Genomic DNA, 16,027 nt, shown 5'->3' with positions numbered 1-16,027 from the left:
AATGCTACTCATTGTTTTGTAGCAAATTGCAACACACTGAGAGCATACTCGGAAATCAAATGTCATCCTCCAAAGTATCACTCTTCTATTTAAAGGTCACATCTCATCTTAATGGGATAACTGGAATGTCTGCTTTGATTTCATATGCCTAAAATCTCTCGTCTTTAATCCAGCAAAAGTTACCTTCTGACAGCTCTTTTCCGATAACACGTCACATGAACACAACAAGACATAAACACTTGCAGTGGTGCTGGGCAAGTAGATGAGACTACTTCATTGATTTGAAGAAATCAAGTAGTCTCCTCTGTCATTTCATTTCAGGGGGAAAACAGCACTTTTACACCAGGAGATGATCTGTTCGGGGCACAATATTATTTTGTTGTATAATATTGTATGACAGGCACAGTACTGGTGTAATATAGGATATAGTCTAAGATAGATCATCTCTCCCACCCTTGTGTATGCTTTGAAATACATACATATTTTTTATAACTAAGTGAAAAATATCGTATAAAAGTACAGTCGCACCTTTGTAGGGTACACAGTTAAAACTCATTTTTATTTTTCTTCTATTTGAGGACATGGATTTTTTTTTCCTCCCAACCTGTTCACTTTGATCCAAAAGCTGAGAGTCAAAGTATTTTCAAGTATGATTTAGTATATGGCTACATACTTATTGTTTGGGTTGTTTTTTGTTGGTTTTTTTTTTTTAATCTATAATTATGGCGCTATTTGGTCTGCCTTCTCAACTGAATTTATATTAATATAATAAAAACATATATTCCTCATATAACATAAAAAAATAAATAAAAAATAAAAATGAACACATAAGTCTCCACTTCTTTATTGGTAAGTTACCAGGTTTTATTACTATCTTGACGGCAACAAAACACAGCTCCATTCAACCTGTGTGTATGCTGCATAAAAGCTTCTCACCTACTGCCTGTCTCCCTTTATGGTACCTTTAAAGTCACTGAGAAATAGGCCATAGAATAGGTCTAGCAGATCCTGGATCCAGCCTCAGTGGATTTCAAGTCACAGTGCCACCATCAGTAATACATAAAAATCACAAGAGCAAGAATACATGCTCCTGTACTGGAGTTTCACCAGCTGCTGTGTTGTAACTTTACATGTAGTTATAATTAGAAAGATTGGTGCAGATGAAATGGTAGTACAAATGAAAAGATGCTCACCTGTCTCTAAAGATCTAGGCTTGCAGGAAGGACCCCACAAGGGAGAAATCTCCAACCAGAGATCTTTCCTCAGTGGCAGTCAGCCTTTAAATGGGGTCTAAGAGAGATGCAGCCAGGCTCCACCTCTTCTGGTCAAAGAGGTGAACTGCCTCCACCTGTGCTCCCAGGGCTGACCTAGTCTTTTCCACAGGTGCTCAATCAGTGGTTCAGGCTGTCACTCAACAGTTCCCATGCACATGTCAAAGTCACCAGGAGTCTCAGTGATAAGTTTGATATGTGATAACTTTTAGACTGAGGTTTCAAAAAAGAGTATAGATAATTAAAATTTTGTTCTGGTTTCAGCAAAGAGAGCAGTTGTTGGACTTTTTCAAAGGAGTATCTCTTCAGTTTTCAAGAACACTCATGAAAAATTTTACATTCTCTTCATTATTTTCTCTACAGCCTTGGCAAAGATGTGGACGTTGTTTCCATTGTGGTTTTCTCTGGCACCCCTGACAAAAAACAGAAAACAAAACACATTTTAATGGGAAATTACATATTGGCATCAGAAGATGTGCTTCTGGAGGCTTGTCTGACCATATGTACTCCAATGCTCAGCATCACCCATATTTAAACATCCAGCCTGCACCGTGTCTGAGACACAAGATAGGCATCTTTTTACCCTTCCACAGGTTTCAACTGTTAATGAAAACTAAGAAAAAAACATGTGGTCTTCCAAACTCTTGGCATTTTTAATGCAGAAGAGGAGCTCCACGTACTTTTTATAGCTCTTTCTCAAGTGCCTCACCAGAAAAAGGAAGTGCAGTGCTGGAGCAGCTGTTACAAAAACTGAAGGCAACATTTTTGAAGGTGAACACCTGTCTCTCTCTGCATTATCTCTGTCACATTAACAGTCTGGCTTTCAGAGTCCAGGCAGCTATAGCTCTTCCTTCCTTGGAAAAATGCTGGCCTCACAAAACATATGAACTCATATTCACTAGAAGTCTTCAACTTACTCTTATTCTCCCTCACAGTAAGTTAAACCCATAGAAAATTGGAGCCCCACTTCTCTAATTCACTTTTTTCAAACTTAATTCTAGATTAATTGCCAGCAGCACTAAGCTCCATGTTGTATCGAGAGAATAATGAGTCGGAGCTTATCCATGAGTGCATTTCAGAAACACTTCCAAACTTTTCAGTTTGTTACTAATGCTGTGAGCTGGAAAAATCAATCTCTGGGCTAACATACTAATGAGCACAGCAAGCAGTTTGTGTTTCTGAACTGCATTTGCAGCGTGAGACACAAGATCCCACTAATTTTAAACAGGAGATCAACATATGACATAGATGATAATTCACCATGGGGTTCCTGGGTGACAGGTACAAGTTCTCTACACCCTGACCTGGCCACAGCATGCAAATCACGCTGCCTAACATTTTTCAGCATGCAGCCCTCACGTTCAGGTCTTCCTAGGTGAACCCCAGGATCAAACTGAAGATCTCAGGCAGAGCTTGTCCTTCCAGCTCATCTCCTGAAGAAACTGATCTTTTTCTCATTGTAACAGCAGCCCAAGAAACCACTGTCAGAAAATGACTTAATCATGAAATACAGCATAGAACAGCCCATAAGTTTTGGTTGGTTTCAGCAGCTGAGGGTATTGATTTGTGTTCACTCTTTGAACTGGCCACAGTATGAATGGTAATAGGGGGAGATAGAGAAACGCTGTTGTGTCACCTCCAAGGAACTTGAGAATCTCGTCTTCTGCAAGTAGACAGTGTGAGTAACCAGGAAAAGGACGAGCAGGAGGTGGGGAAGTAGCCGTTCAGAGTCAGCATCAGTCACACAGATGGGACTGCAGCTAGCCTGGGGAGATAAATAAAGACGTATGACTGATGAATGCTTCTTTTTTAGGAATCTCTTGGAGATTCATTTCTTCTTTGTGAGTGATTCATTGCTTTCCTTCTTGATCCTCAGGTTATCTTAATAAGCATTTGAGAAACTTTTAGTCGGTAACAAAAGGAAATAAGGCTTGAAGTCTCATTTCATAAATCATAACTGACATTCGACATATGCCAAAATTTCAGGAATTGTTTCCACAGAAATCTTCAAAAGAAAGTGTGGCCTGTGGATCTTGCAAAGTCTGTTTGCAATGTCCTAGAGCCAATTTCCCCAAAACTTCTGTGGGCCTGAGGAGAGAGTGTGGTGGCTGTCACAGCCCTCAGGGTCATTCTCCACACCTTCTCCCATTCCTTCACTTCTGTCACTTCATGCACACCCTGACCTGTGACCAGCAATAGAAAATAGATTCATTCTAAAGTATGAATTACTAGACCACAAGTGTCAGTATGACAAATCATGGGTAGACTAAACATTTTTTATCTAATCTCTGTGTAAATTGCATTCTGAAGAAATTAGTTTTTAAATAATTTAAATCCTGCTGAATTTAAACTCCTTTTTATTCAGACCTCAGCCAGATCTGCTGCATGGATCCACACAAATGGAGATGGAGACATTCTGATCTGCACATGCTCCAGCTTAACACTGCATGTCCTCTATTTTTGCAAGATATGTTTTCAAAGATAACTGTAAAATCTGACAAAAGAAAAGTGAGATTCAAAACAAGAACAAAATGGAAAACATAAGTCAGTACAATTTGTATCAGACCCCACTCTTAGTACCCAGCTGAGATTTAGAAGGATTTAAAGAGATATAAAATGCACTGTTAGCTGTGGTTTCCCCAGTCAGCCCAGTCACGAACAATATCAGCAATATCCTCAGAGGCTCACTTGCAATGACAAAAGTTCCCAGGGCAGAAAGGAAATTTTAAAGGACTATAAAAATAGTCTTTCGTCATTCATTTGCCTCCCTACATGGATATCATTGGTTTGCTAAGAGATGAAATATCTATGTAGAAACTACTGTTTGTGCCAAAGATCACGACAACATTTCTACCTGTGAAAGCTCTCTCAAAGCTTCTGCTTACCTGAAACATTTCCTACTCCCAGAAACATCAACAGCATGTCAGTTACATGAGAAAGCCAAAATGCAATGAGCTTTGCAGTCCCAAGAAATTCCATGGAGATAATCCAGTAATGATACAACATGAAGCAACAGGGTGGGTAATATTTGAGACAGGTGAGGTATGTTGTAAGCGCCAAAGTAGCAGTAAATTGCAGGAGAGCCTTCTACTGTCTATGAAAATTCTAGACGAAGGAGCTCCACTTCCTTCTACTTATTTTGAGCAATATGAAAACCTACCCAGACAACAACAACAACCAAAAAAGAATTCTAGAGAATTTAATTATTTACCTCTGACATACAGAGAAAGTCACGGGTCATGAGTCTATCTTAGGAACGTACAGGACACAGAATGAAATCACATTCAAAACCACTGGGACATTTCAGGAAATGACAAATTTTACACTGCTAAGAAACCTGAAGACTTTTAATGTAGTTGCTTTGTTTGTAATAGTTTTAGGTCCTTTAACTTCAGTTTTGAACTAGCTAAAATTAAGCTCAACATCAAGCAGAACTTGTTGCCTACTTTCATAGCAGAGCCTTGCAGTCAGCAGCAAAATATGTCCTTTACACCAGCTATTTTCTCAATAGTATAATCATTATCAAACCTATAAGATATAAATATAACATTTATAATGGTAATTCAGCAATGTCTTCCTATTCCATGATTCCACAGGCGTTACTTCCACTTTGGGTGGAATTCAGGAATGTTTTTATGAAAATAATTAGAGGGGCCAAAGAAGCCCGCAGATAATGTAACACTGTAAATATTTTAAATTATATGGTATGTACAACTATGCATATTTGTTCTCATATTTCAACTGGCTGTATTTATATCTGACAAAAATGTAGAGATGCCTCTGTCCTTTTTTTTCAAAACTTTGCTATTTTCTGAGAACATTCAGACTCCTTTGCAAATTTATGTTCTGTGCTGAAGTTCTAACTGAACATGGAGATGGAACAAACTCTGTGGGAATCATCCTTCTACCATAACAAAATCTCAAAATCAAAATGACTCATTGCGTTAAAAATCTGAGCAGCCTTAAAAATGTGCGTTGATGCTTGGTTGTGCAGTGACAGTTTTTTTAAATATTAGCTGATTTCAGAGTACTGTGAACACGGAATATTAAACACCCAGTGATGCTTCTTACTCTTTAAAATGCAGAGATGACATTTCTTCATTCTAGAAGAAGAACTGCATAGCTTTTTGTTTTTTAATAAATATCTGAAATGATTAACTTACTATAGGCACTATAAATATTTTTCTTTATGGATTTGTGGTAGAAATTTCAAATGCATTCTGTACTGCATGAGCCAGAAAAATGGCTATGAAGCCAGAGACAGGAGTAACTTCACCAACAAACCAGCATTCGTGATTTTGAGAATCCATAGGATTTTATCTTCTTTCCATTATATCATACTTGCATTAATACTATACCAATGAACATCAAAGAGAATACAGTCTTTAACAGATTGTTAATACAGTGCAGTGGTGAGATATATTTTCTTTTTTTCTGTTCTGTAATGGATATGGTCTCAGACATCTGAGATGCAGACCACGTCCTGAGAGAAATGGCAGGGACCTCTTACCACAGCTTCGGGGTAAGCAGGGCTGAGCTCTTAATGTGGAGGTATTTTTAGTGAAGATCAAAAGCCATGGCAAAGCATAAAGTCAGATGACTTTGTTATTTCCCAGAGTTGTTTCACGGATTCTCAACAGCACAGACAAATCTAATTGGGACAGAATAACCGAGTTGCAGAACAGAGCCAGGTTGTAGGAAGGCAGGTTGGTGGGATCTTGGGTAAGAATGGGAGAGGGGAGGAGTCCTTCTCCCCTCATCAGCTGAAAATCTCATTCTGGGGTAAAAATTCCACTCTCCTGACAGCAGCCTCTGCCCCTTTCTGCCCCCTTTATTCTCATTTCTCTTTCAAGAGAAAACCTGACTGTCCAAAGCTTCAGCCATGGTAAGTATGGCAGCAGGATCATCAGCATGGCAACCATCATGATTTTACCGTCTCTTACAGCCAGAAACCACTACCTCTGTGCTGGACCTATTATTTTTATTTATTGTGTGTATTGGGACTCTCAAACAAGAGAGATAAGAGAGGGGCAGAGAATAAAAGACAAAATAAGCATACTGTGTTGTTAGCATGAAGAAGAGGCAAAAGTAGAATCAGAATTTTTTGAGTTGGAAGGGATCCTTTAAGATCATCTAGTCCAACTCTTCTGCAATGAACAGGAACACCTACAGCTTAATCGCATAGCTCAGAGCCCCATCCAGTCTGACCCTGAACATCTCCAGAGACAGTGCATCCACCATCTCTCTGAGCAACTGGTTCCAGTGCTTCACCATCCTGAAAAAAATTTTTTCTTATATCCAATTTAAATCTCCTCTCTTTTAGTCTGAAACCATTTTGCCTTATCCTGTCACAACAGACCTCACTGAAGTAACTGTCCTGTTTTATCTTATAGACCCCCTTTATGTACCAAAAGGCCACTCTCAGGTCTCCTCAGAGCCTTCGCTTCTCCAAGCTGAAACACTCCACACTGAAATACTTCAGTGTGCTTTTGTATGTGTTCATGAAAGAATATCCAGCTACAAAGAGATGCAACAATGCATACATATAAGCTAAGTTAGACAACTAGATGATTAATTAAATTCTTCTCAACAATCACAGTGAACTAAAAAGCAACACTAATATACGGGATGTTAGGCAGTGCAGAGGCTGCAGAAACAGCATCAGACCTGAGCCAGCCCATTTCCAGCAACAAAGGGAAGTAGGCAGCCATAAAAGCAGATGTGCTAGGCTCCCTTGGGGAATGCTTTGCAGACTGACTATGTAACATAATGCAAACAGCAGTGGCCGCATACACAGGCATGATTCAGTGTACAACAGCAGTTGTCATTTGCAACCTGTCAGCAGCAACAGCCCTTTAAAAGACACATGGGTTGTGGGAAATTTGGCTTGCCCCCACTGCTCCCCCTGGTTCATATCACATATAGAGGTAGAACTCTGCCACTTTCCAGTGATGTACAAACTGTGGACAGGCACTTGAAAAGGTGTCTTGTTTCAATTATTTAGAGGAGATGGTTGGATATGTATATATCTGGAGGAAGACTAATGCAGCAAAAAAGGCCAAATGCTGTCCAATTAGCTTATTTCAAATTCTAAGCAGCTAAGAAATGCAGGGAAGTTGGGGAAGTTAGTGATAGTAAATAGAGAAATCCTAGCAAATAGTTTATGCAGCAAAGATAGTCACCACCAGGGATCCAGTGATGTCTTATTGGCCTATAGGGAGGCAACAAGTCAGTCAGCAATGTCTCATTGGCTCACACAGCTGCAGTTTGGCTGTGGGGGTACCCATTCTACCTTGAAACTCTTCAGGTTTTTATCCTCTTCGTATTATCATTTTGGTTGCCAGGAGCAGCAATTGGCTTCCAGGGGCATTTCTGCTTAGTTTGTCAGGACTTGCTTTAGTTGTCAGGGGAATTTATGTTTTGTTCTTCGAGGGGCAACAGCATGTCCATAATACATGCCCCTTCTGCTGGGTAATCAGCTGTTGATCATATGGTTGTTGCATGGTGGGCTGCTAGGTGTGTACATTGACTGCATGGTGGTTCTCTCCTCTGAGATGACCTCCATAAGTCAGCTTGAATGTCCAAAAGGAGCAACAGCCAAAAATGATTTATCCTGGTTGCCCAGTAGCATATATTTCTCTTACTGCTGAGCTCACGGGAACCCCAAAATCTTGTTGAGCAGGTTAGTGTCTTGGATGGGTGCCACTGAACAAGCTTTGAGACAAATTTTTTTCCAGCTTCTTGCATTATCCATGAAAAAAGAAATAATGTGGGTTTGTTTTCTCTTTCTTCTTTCCTTTTCACTTCTGTGTTTACTCCCATGTGGGGTAAACATCTTTTATCGCATGCTCAGTCAGCTGGACAAAGCCTGTCAGACAGCATCCACCAAAGAGATTTCACCTTGGGGTGCCATGTGACATGGAAGCACAGCATCATAGAATCATAGAATCCCCAAGGTTGGAAAAGACCTGAAAGATTATCCAGTCCAATCGTTCACCTATTACCAGTAGCTCCCACTAAACCATGTCCCTCAACACAATATCCAATTACTCCTTAAACACCCCCAGGGTCGGTGACTCCACCACCTCCCTGGGCAGCCCATTCCAGAGCCTCACCACCCTTTCTGAGAAGAAATGTTTCCTAATGACCAGCCTGAATCTCCCCTGCCGTAGCTTGAAACCATTCCCTCTGGTCCCATCACTTATGACACTAGAGAAGAGGCCAACCCCCAGCTCACTACAACCTCCCTTCAGGAAGTTATAGAGAGCAAAGAGAGGAAGCATAAGATATGCTTCTATTTCTAAAGCTGGAAGATCTTACCCTCATTTTACTGAAAGAGAAGTTTTAACCATGAAAACTATCATTGTCTAAAAAGTTGTAAAAAATAAATAAATCTACGTTCAGCTACGGGCATGCATCCAAAATCCCAGGATACAAAACTGCATTAGTAGTACATAAAATCTGCAGTGCAAAATCATGAGCAGTGTCCATCTCTAGCTGAAACAAGCTCTGCACAAAACCAGCCAAGCTCAAGTGCTTACTGGGGCTTTCAGATAGGTCAGAGCTCTAGGCTGCTGCTTTAGAATTAGTCTTAAGGAAATCTGAACTCCAAACACCAGCTGGGGCTGTCACTGCTATTTCAGAGCCAGTACACTGGTTGTATGGTTTGGAGCAGAGTAAGTTCTCAGTTACACAAATACTCTGTGTTGCTGGTATTTATCCCAGTTTTCAGATCAAAAACCTTTCATGTAGGTCATATTCAGTCTCCTCCCATTCTATTATGCCATGAGATTTGCCAGTAAGCTCTGTTTGTTAAACAAAGCTGACTGACATTTCTGAAAGCCTTTCTTAATGGGCCAGATCCATCATCAGAACCTCAGCAACTGGATGCACAAAGCTCAGAGGGATTTGAGAGCTACGATCATCCACTTGTTCTCTCCTGCAGAAATCCTTGCAGCTTTCTCATTCCCAAAATGTCAAAGTCCCTTCTGCTATGACATACTGGGCACTGTTTGTTCATCTGCACTACAGGCAGAAAGCACAGTTGTGTGTCTAATACAATAATGTGTTGAACGTACAGGGCACATAGTGAATCTTGAACAAGGAGGTGAAAAAAGCTAGAGAAGGAGCTGCCCCTCCACAGACACTGATGTGCTAAAGGAGCAGTGTTACCAATAACACTTCAACCTTTCTTCTCAGACAACCTTTAAGACCAGCTTAATCTCAAGAGGGACATTTTATGGTAAGGACTTAGATTTTGACCAAGATTTGGTACGTAAAAGAAGATGCAATTGAGATATCTGATCTCCCCACAATGTATGTGCTGAGTTGATTTGCTGTGCTTGTTGAATCACTGCAGCAAGAGGCTTTGAGTTTGTATTCTGAAGAAAAGACTACTGTTAGATCAATAGAAATGTCCTTTTACTGTCAAATTGTGGTCCAAATTTGTCTCCTCAGACATTTCATGTAACTCCTTCCATTCTAATAGATAAATAGTGTGTGCTTTTCCTGTTTCGATAAGTCTACAACATAGCCAGTTGTGTGTCCCTCCAGAGCCCAAATCTACAGCTACGGATGCACATTGGCAACAAGCTCTTTCTAATACTGTCACCATATTGACAGTTACCTCAGCACTCTGCATACTGAAATACCTTGGAATTTTGGTACTGTGTTTGGTGGGGGAACTTTAAAGCTTCAAGAACCTTCTTATCAGAACCAATATAAAGAGGCCATTTTCAAACCTCAGAAAAAAATCAGATGAGGGCAGTAATGCCCTAGGAGAAGATGAAAATACAGAGTGATTGTTCAAAGCTTAGATTAAAACTAAGATTTTGGGCTATATTTAAATTTCAATTAATCATTCATTACATGAAGGCTCAAGAACTAAATATTATGCTTGCTAAACTACTTCACTATTGACTTTTAAACAGCCTTAGGTCATGACCTCCTTCATCTTTGAATCCCCTGTTGAAATAACTGATTTGCCAAGTATGGGAACTTTACCAGAATTATGCCTCACTTAGCACTTAGATGTCTTATCTTTCTGTTTTTGAGGTGTCTGATTTTACTTTATGTTTCATTTTGCACTGATTCAACTGATGTTCCCTTGAGGGTCTGTATTCAAGGGCTTGAAGAAGTGAAAGATGTGCATAAACCACTTTATTTCTAAGCTTCCAAAACCAATCAGAAATTAAGATTACAGTTGAGTAAGATATTGCTGGGAAATGGAGTACATGATCACACTGATTTACTTCTGATTGCTCTAAATACTTTAGAGGTGACTGACAGAAAAAAAAAGTCTACACCTTCCTTTGTCAAAGACTGTGTCTGAAGAACTGAACCAGCTTCAGATTAGGGCTGTAGAGCAGACAATGCGGAGCAGAAGACATCTTGCCCCAGACACTGTTTCTATTCTATTTGGTGTTCTGTTGTCCATTTTGTGTCAGCCTCAGAGCCAGCTGATGGTACTTTCAGACTACATAGCCAATCTAGTGTCAAATACTCTCTTTTTCCAAGGAGAGATCAAAGGAGAGAAGAGGAGAACCTAAGTAGGTTGTTTTCAGTGATCCACTGTGAATAAATCTAACACAGTTAGCTATTATCCTCTTTGCAAACCAACTATCTCATATGAAAATGTCAGTTATTCTTGAGAATGAGTTGAGAAATTTAATACATTAAGAAATTTCAATTTTCAGATAATCCATAAATTGTTAATCTTGATGTGGCATGTGACTGGGTACATTTCATACTATGCTGTTTTTTTCTCCCCAGACAAATCTTTTCAGAGATTCAAGCATAACAACAGTGGACTAATGGCAACCAATTAAAACCAGCCAGCATTCTTGCTCCTCTGCAGTTACTACCTTTTTGATGTGGATTCAAATATTTGGACATAGAAGAGACATAGTTTTGCATATACTCTCTTAATGAGATACCTAACAAAGAAACACTGTGTATGATAACAATTTGAAATTCTAAGAAATAATCATATTTCCCCTACAATTCTATTGAGTATTTTGTGTTAGTATCATATTACTCTCTGTATTTTTATGTCTGCTAAGTTGCAATAAGTTTGGAAAGGTGTCAGATATCCTTTTAGCCTTGCAGGTTAACAGATTGCTAGTAGAGCACTTGCAGTGTCTAAGGATACTGGTACACTCACAAATCCCTGAATTCTCATTTGGAAGGGAAGTAATACTGATAAAAACAGGTTAAGATGCACAAACACATGTGTAACGTTCTTTGCTAGGCCTCCTCAGTGCATCCAAGTTTAAAAACACACAGACAAAAACACACACACACAAACACACGATCTTTTTGATAGCCCTCCTATTGCTGTATTAAGTGAGGAGAGACAAAATGTTTTCAGACTGCTGAATGCACACAAGTGTCAGGTGCCTCTTACACCATTTTCCAAAACTACCCATTTTAGAGAGGGTGGATAATTTTCCATTTTCCTCCCAGGGTGATTGACACATTCACTTTTACTCACATGTGTATGAACTTTGAGAAGCATTATGACAAAAGAATACTTCCCCGCTCTACAGCAGCACTTCTACATGGGAATAAATGCAGCAGTACTTTACCTAAAATACCAGTAATTACACTGTAGCTAAAAGGTAAGCAGCGTTAGTACCTGATATAGCTATGCTTCTGCATGTTATTGAACAGCCACTTAGCCACTGCTCTGTTTGACAACTGTAGAGTATAATTACATGTTACTTGAAAATGTTTCTTTTCCAAAGTGCCCCTACAAAAAAAAAAAAAAAAAAAAAAAAAAAAGAAAAGTAAAATAAAATTATTTTTACCTTTAAAAAGATGAAAGCATCTCAAAAAAAAAAAGTGTGCCCTGCTGAGTGGAATGCTGTATTACAATCAAAAGTAAATCTGTCACAAATCAAACAAATATACAGCGTGATAAATGTAGCTAATATGAAAGATCTACAAGGTTGAATTTGGAGAGGGTTTTTACCATTTCCCAGGTGGAAGGCACCTGGGTCATGGCAATGTCCACTATTATTACAAGCTGGGATATAAAAGAGTTGAGCACAGCCCTGCCGAAAAGGACCTGGGGGTACTGGTGGATGGAAAGCTGAACACAAGCCAGCAGCAATGTGCCATTGCAGCCAAGAAAGCCAACCGTATCCTGGGATGCATCAAAAGAAGTGTGGCCGGCAGGTCGAGAGTGATGATCTTGTCCCTCTCCTCTGTGCTAGTGAGACCTCACATGGAGTACTGCATCCAGATGTGGAGTCCTAAGTACAGGAGAGACATGGATTGTTGGAGTGTGTCCAGAGGAGGGCAACAGATATCATCCAAGATATGGAACACCTCTCCTATTAGGACAGACTGAAAAAACTGGGGCTGTTCGGCCTAGAGAAGAGAAGGCTCCAAGGAGATGTGAGACTGGCTGTCAGTATCCAAATGGAGGCTAAAAGAAAGAAAGGGGCAGACTCTTCAGCAGGGTCTGTTGTGATACGACAAGGCAAAATGGTTTCAAACTAAAAGAGGGGTGATTAAAATTGGATGTTAAATAATAATAATAATAATAATAATAATAACAACAACAACAATGTTTTTTTTTAATAAGGATGGTGAAGAGCTGGAACAGATTGCCCAAAGAGGTGGTGGAAGCCCAGTCCCTGCAGACATTCAAGGTCAGCCTGGACGGGGCTCTGAGCAATTTGATCTAGCTGTTTATTGAAGGGGAACTGGACTCAATAATCTTTAAGGGTCTCTTCTAACTTAAACGATTCTATGATTCTACATGGTGACTCAAAGATACCAGGAAACAAAGAGGGCAGCAGCAAGCTCTACAGGGCTAAGATCAGGGCTGGAAGCAGAAGGGATGGGAGAAACATGCTCAAGATCAAAAAATTCTAATCAGGCAAAAATCTCTGTGAAGAACAGTTTATTCATTATTGCAATAATTGGCACGCACCCCTTTCTGACAAGGGAGAAATTACACAAATCCACCCACTGTATACCCTGGGTCCGACGCAGGTAATGCCTCTCCTGGCACTCATTTATTGAGCATTTCAAGCTCACAGTCTTCTGATGCTGTTGCTACCTTACATTTCCATACCTTGTCTGTTACCAACCCACTGTCTTCAGGTATATTCTGTACTTTTTATGGCAATTGGAGGACAGTGTTTTCAAAAATTAGCACACTCATTCTGTCCTGTAGCAGACTCTCCCCTACCTTATATAATTACCTTATATATGCCTGTGCCAATTCTACCTAGGTCAAAACACCCCAGTCTCAGCTTTACTCTGTTCAGCAGCTTTCTTTGTGGAAAAAGAACTTACACTACACTACATACAGAAATACTAGAAATTTCCACTGCCAAAATACAATCTACTTCTCACAGTTGTAACTCCAGCCTTCCCTCCCTGCACACCTTTGGAATAACTGGTAACTTCACTATGCACCTTCTCGTTTATAGGATAGAAATCCTCCAAAGCCTCCACTTCAGAAGAATGTTATGAGAAGAAGCTGGCTAACCCTATGTTTGCATAAATGCAAACTCCAAATGGTAATTTGCAAATTGTCTGGGGCAGGATTATCTGCATGCATTACCCATAGCTTTAAACACTTGCCTGTTTGCATGAACTTTTACCCAGGGCCATGCTTGCTCTGTCTCCCCACAATGCATACCAGCTCTGTTCAATGGCCCATGTTCTCCCTTCTTTCAGACTATCCTCTGCACCCTATAGACAGAGCTCATTTGTACTCAGTGTCTGCTAATGGTGAAAAGAAATAAAAATAAAAAATGTTTTTTGTATGCCATGTAAATTCATAGGCAGAGGTCAAAAAGACATCTAAATATGGTTATTGTGAATTCTCCTGATCTCTCTCAATCCAGATCCTTTGCTGGAGGACTAATCATTTTTTAGTTAGCCAGCTGGTACCGGCAGTTGCCTCCACTGATTTCCAGAATCTCAGGCTCACTCTGATGCTGAGCTCAGTCTGTTACAAAAAACTGGACTAAATTCTTCCTGGGGTGGTCTAAAAAGAGAAATCTTGTGATGCTAGAAGTAAAACAATAACAACTAGATTTATAAGTGCAAAGCATTGAATTAATTCCTTGCTTGCATGCAGGCCAGAACCAATGAACAGCATCTACCAGAATCTGATGTTTATTTGGTTGGAAAGCCCTCCATAAGAATTCAAAACAATAAAATTGAGAAGGGGTTAGAAATCAAGCTTTGTGACAGCACCACCCCCCTTACTGTATATACTAATCGAATTTAACATCATACTACATCCCTACAGAGAAAGACAGTGACAAATTTTGTTACTCAATACTCAGAAACATCTCTGCAAGATAGCAACTAGATTACACTCCTGACAGCAGTGATAAATGGTTGTCATTTTCTTCTTTTAAAGAACTTTTAAAGTAATAAACTAATGATCCAAATACTCTGGTGAGGTAAGTGAGTGCACATTGCGTTAGTCTTCTGTCAAAGCTAACAAAATGGCCACTCTGTGAATGCCTTTACTGCAGATACAGCCAAGCAGAAAACAAATCTGCGCTGGTTCCCACCTTACTTTCCTTGATGAAACACATCTATACCTGAAAATTTAATCAGTTATTTGTTTCCAAGACATTCTCCTGGTGCAAATTGCCAATTTGCCATTCTATAAAATTGCTTATAAGCAAGGTAGCACTATCCAAACTGCTTACTGGGAATGGCTGAGGATGGAAATTTCCAAGTGATACTTGAGGATGATTCAGGAGACTGATACTTGCCTCAGGCCAAATCCATTTGAAGGACCATTCTGGCAGATTAAGAACAGAGGCAATCACAAAATCATAGAAATACTGTTTGAAGATTATCTAGTTCTACTCCCTACCTGAAATAGGATCATTATGATCACTATCAGGTCTGCTGTGTCTTTGGTCAGCCATGTATTGAAAAGATCCAAGTTTGGAAATAGACTAGCCTCTCTGCGCTATTTGTTTCAGGGCTACACTAGGCTTCCCACAAGGTATTCTTTCTGACAACAGCAAGCTAAACCTCCAAATCATAATACCACTTGCTGTATTGTTTGGATCTAACAGGAGTTTATTGCCAACTAAGCATGAGGTTATTTACCTATCTATTTATTGTAATAGCTGAGTAGCTCTGGGCCTGAGCTCCAGAAGATGGATGGGGAAGAGGCAAAGTCATGACAGAAATAAACTGCACAAATTGGAGAAGTAGATGCCTTGGAAAGGAGTCCTAAACACCTCACCTCCAAAAATTTCTCTCTGAAAATACCACCTAGAAGACACTATGAGCTCAAATAACCAAATCACAGTGACCTCTCAGTACTGCTTCAGAAAGCAAAGTGGCTGCTCTTATACTTTATTCAGGAAACTGAGGAAAACACAGAGTTCACAATGATTCTCTCTCTCAATTATTTGATGTGTGCAGTCTCATACAAAAATAAATAGGCCCACAACTGGCTCCTCCAGCCATGCTCCCTGATAGTTAGATTTGTACAACTTTCATCTGTGGAGCACTGTACCATTTCCTGAGACAAGGGATCACAGTCTGTCCCAGGATCTACTTTCAGCTGGAACTGGTGTGAACATGACAGAGAGGAGTAAAGAAGAAATGCAGAGATGCCTCTCAATCAGTGCTCTGATCCTACCCAGAGCACACCTCCCACCTCACTGACTTTTTCCTCACCTTTGCTGAAGAGGTCATAAGTTGTGAAAAGAATGTTAGTCTCAAAGCCAGGAAATAGAACAATTCAGACAAGCTAT

At 39.9% G+C, this 16,027-nt stretch overlaps 1 long non-coding RNA gene across 1 annotated transcript in view; it reads right to left on the bottom strand.

Annotated features, from left to right (window-relative positions):
* Positions 1 to 828: 828 nt before the first annotated feature.
* LOC107312021 (uncharacterized) overlaps positions 829 to 16,027 on the bottom strand; it is a 30,774-nt gene continuing 15,575 nt past the window's right edge. Inside the window, exons 2-3 of the long non-coding RNA XR_001554350.3 lie at positions 2,908 to 3,036; positions 829 to 1,684 (exon numbers count right to left, since the gene is read on the bottom strand). This is a non-coding gene — a long non-coding RNA (uncharacterized LOC107312021). The remainder of the gene's footprint in view (positions 1,685 to 2,907; positions 3,037 to 16,027) is intronic.

This window comes from Coturnix japonica, chromosome 3 (assembly GCF_054131305.1).
Source record: "Coturnix japonica strain WE chromosome 3, WE-NBRP24, whole genome shotgun sequence".
Lineage (NCBI taxonomy): Eukaryota > Metazoa > Chordata > Aves > Galliformes > Phasianidae > Coturnix > Coturnix japonica.
The sequence above is the reverse complement of the archived record's forward strand: the minus strand, read 5'-3'. Positions and strand labels throughout refer to the sequence as shown.